Source organism: Pteronotus mesoamericanus, unplaced genomic scaffold (genome assembly GCF_021234165.1).
Source record: "Pteronotus mesoamericanus isolate MK-2021 breed Mesoamerican mustached bat unplaced genomic scaffold, CSHL_Meso_final contig_82, whole genome shotgun sequence".
NCBI classification, from domain to species: Eukaryota; Metazoa; Chordata; class Mammalia; order Chiroptera; family Mormoopidae; genus Pteronotus; species Pteronotus mesoamericanus.
Genome location: NW_026555265.1, coordinates 11513130 through 11517445, shown reverse-complemented (window position 1 = coordinate 11517445; position 4316 = coordinate 11513130).

Genomic DNA, 4316 nt, shown 5'->3' with positions numbered 1-4316 from the left:
TTATTTAATTGCTTGCATCTTATTTTGAGGTTAATGGTTATAATTACTAAGTTGCAAATGAAATTGAATACAATGCCATTTCCCTTCTAAATAGATTGTGATTAGAAAAGAAAGCTAATTTAGGCCAAGCTGGAAGACTAGTGTTAGATAAAATCCACTAATTGCTTTTCAGTTTCACAATGCTGTCCTTTTCTTAAGCTCTATGCCTCTTTCAATGGCAAAAATATGTAACAATACAAGTCAAATGTTTCTGGTTTGCTGTTCTTTGGTTTTAAATTAGTCAAATTGGAAGAAGCATAGTCCCCCCAGAATTTCCCAAAATATATTCTACAGGTCAAAAATTTTGAAGCCCATTAATAAATATATTTTACAGATTGATTTCCATGACCAAATAAGGTTGAGAATGCTACGTTAAATATACGTATAAAATTATAATTATTATTTTTAATATTTCTCTATAGTGTACCTCCAAAATTATGCAACATTCCAAATTTTTTTTAGCAAGGTCACTATTTTCTCAGAACATTTTAGGAATAGGTAAAAGGATACAGCCCCAGGTTTCAATTAATTCATCTTGGGAAATGTTGCATTAACTTGTGCAGTCATATGGTTCATTGCTAAAGCCCAGCAAATGATAGGTCTAGGTCAATAAATGTTATCAGGAAAAAGAAAGCATATTATAAAATGCTTAAATGTCAAATCAACTTATTTTGTCAATGGTATAATTTGTAAGTAAATAATTGGCTCATTTCTTAAGTCTAAAAAGTAGAATTAAATATGCTTTAAAACTAGGGCAATCTATAAAATTGAGTAGTAAACCATGATTGTGATTGAATTTCTTATACACATAAAACTTGGTAAACTTCAGACACATTTATGAACTTATAAAATATCAATGGTTTAAAAACTAAAAATGAATGCATGACCTGTCAAAATGCTGTTTTTATAAATTTTTATTCATCTTAAAATGCAATTTTTAAGACAACATTGACAGATTCATTTTTCTAATATTTTTTTATATTGACTTCAGTCACTTCAATTCATGAGAGGATAAAACATGCTGCATTTCCCACTCCTTAGGTAACGAAGCTAAATAAAAATTGATTTTGGTCAAAAAAAAATCTAAAATATAATAATGTCATAAAATGTACACTGGAATCTCTCTTTGTTAGAATTTAAAGATTGGATGACTTTCCAACTGCCTGACATAGCTTAGATATGGAAATAGTTAAAGGTAAAGGAGGGTAATAGGATCTCTTACTCATATATAACTACTTTGAACTTTTCCATAGCATTCCACATATAACCACAACCTTTATTTCTATACAGCAAAAGAAAATCCGCTTAGACCACTGCTGTCAGTTTGTATGGAAGTTCAGTGTTGTTTTTTCCTTTTGAATTAAATCAATTCTCATGGATCTTCCAAGAAGATTAAAAAAAATTTTTTTTTGTTTGTGTGGATACTGTTCCGTGCAATTATACACACAAATACACACACACACACACACACACACACACACACTTTCTGTGCGGCACTGTTCTAAAAGTGCCTTAGGAATATTACGCATTTGAGTCCTCAGAACTCTATGATGGAAGTATTATTGTTAGTATTGCTATTTTTCAGATGATAAAAAGGAGACAAGGAAAAGTTACATAATTTGTCTAAAGACTCAGGGCTTGCAAGTGGTATAGAAAGGATTCAACCCCAAGCAGGCTGGCTCCAGATGTGTTCCATAACAATTGCTGAATCAATAAACGTACAGCTCTAAGTGTCTTAGGAGATATAATTACGTATCTCAAAATGGGGGAAAAACACATCAATTATATCCTAGTTAAGGTACATCATCATCATCATCATCATCATCATCATCATCATCATCCTCATTTCTTAGCAAAAGCCACCTAAAGAAAGAAGAGAGATTCTATGTAAAAATACATTTTAACACAAATTGAAAGCAAAATAAAACTATCAGAATGTGGAAGAATAAGATACAAAAAAAAATAAAGGTAAACCAGGAGTCATGATATACTTTTCTCTATTATCTCCTCTCAGTATCTTTCTTATTACTTCATTTTCTCTCAAACTTGTTTTTTGGTTTCTTACTGCATGATACAAATCAAGTAGAAAATAGCCTCTAGGTAGCTTTCAAGTTTTTATTCTCTCCAGGCAAGATCCAGCTCTCTGCCTTAGTTTCAAATTCCTGGAGAGAGTTTGATTGCTTGGCTATGGCCCGTGTCCACTTCTGGTCTTCAGAACAGAAGTAGGCTGAGCAGAGTCACAGAGTACAGACACAGCAGCTGGGGGCACTTCTCAGAGAGAAAAGGTTACTTTGTCATAGAGAGATAGGATGAAACATTTTTGCCATGTGTGACCCCTAGGAAACAGCGATACATTGAACACAAGGGCATTCACTGTGAGGGAAGCCTGGAAGGGTTTCAGGCTTCCAGCTCTGGGGATGATCTCAGGAGCAGAAACCACAACCCTGAGAAATAAATTGATAAAAAACAAGGAGAGCAGGTAGAACACTCAGAAAAATACTTAGGCCATAAAAAAAAAATTTAGCCTGTGATGAAAAGGTACTTGTTATAAAGTGCGCTTGCTATGTATTTATTCATAAAATTTTCTTTGCTTTATTTATTTACTCTATTCATTTAACAAATATTTTTTCACATTTTCTATGTAAGAAACATAGGGCTGTTTTCTAGAGTCATAGATGATTAAAATGTTTTTCTTTTTTGTTGAAGTGGATCATAGGGTAGTATTTAATTTACATAACATGATTTATGGTATCTATTTATATCTATCTATCATATTCAAATAACTTCTAGGAAAAAGAAATCTATGCCTATGGTGACCATTCTTATAATATTGTTCTCAAAATTTAGGGTGAAATAGTAAGACCAAAATGAAATTTACTAAACTTGTCAATTTGAGGACAAATGCAAAATATCATTACTAGCAGATGACATGATTATCTAGAAAGAATGTCAAAGCAAATCACTAAAACACTGAAAAGTATAAGTGGATTTCTCATACTGGTTAAAACAAATGTACAAAATCAACATATTTCTACTATATGAAAATTAATCTTTTAAAATGAAATGGGAAAGAAATATATATATATATAATAGCTACTACATAAATAAAACAATAAGCAATGAATAAATAATAAACAAAATACCAAGGAATGACCTTCAAATAGAAGTATACTGTACTTTAAAAAAGGTTCAAAATTCTGCCATGAGCAAAAGAGATGATATTGAGAGAAGCAGCATAACACATTTCTATACTGGAACAGGAAATGTTACCTGGTATAAGCACAAAGTTACTTATACAAAATCTTATTCAATTATAAAGTTTGCTTCTAGGAAGAAACAAGCTAAAAAACTGAGACAAAAGTTATAATCATGCCATATAAAATATACTGTAATATTCTTACAAATTATTGTAATGTTTGTACAGTGTCACATTAAATCAGTCTGTCACAGACTAGAAGACCCAAAATCTTGTTCAGCAAAACTATGATGAATTTAGCTCATCATAAAAACAGAATTTTAAAACACTGGGGAAAGAATGAATTATTCAATAAATGTCCTGGGGGAACCATGTTCATTATTTGGGAAAAAAATGAACCTACATCTCAAATCATAAAATACATAAATAATAATTATGGATAAAATAAATGCATAGATATTAAAAATAATATTCCTTTTTAAAAATACTTCCACAAAATATAGAAGAATATTTATATATTCTGAGGGGATTGACTTATAAAAATGATATCAAAAGCAAAAATCACAAGCAAAATATGCATAATTTTGACTGTATAAAAATATAAAGCCTTTCTTTGTAAAATGGTAAATCCTTGTTTAAATATATATGAGGATTAAATTAACAAATGTTTTCTTATATTTAGAATGACTCACAAAATGAAACATTTGATCACTAAATATTAAAGCATATTTTATGCTAATATTTTTGAAAAGAAAATATCTCAGACATGCTTGTATATTACTGTCATATCATATCACATTTAATTACATTTTTCTCAGGTTAAATTTTGGGCAACTCATTATGAGTTCCAAATAATGTATTTCAAACAACTTCAAATTTTCATATAACCCAACTATAATCTTCTCTTAAAAAGCAGAGATTTCTCTTTGTATGCTCACTCGCCTTTTATCCCTCATACAAAATACTGTTACGATGCCATTGTGACAAAGCTGCTAGTGCTATTGTCTTGACCCCATGCACACAATGGCAATGTCATTGTTGGTGGTATCTTTTGCATTCAGGCTGGTAATCCCATCATTAT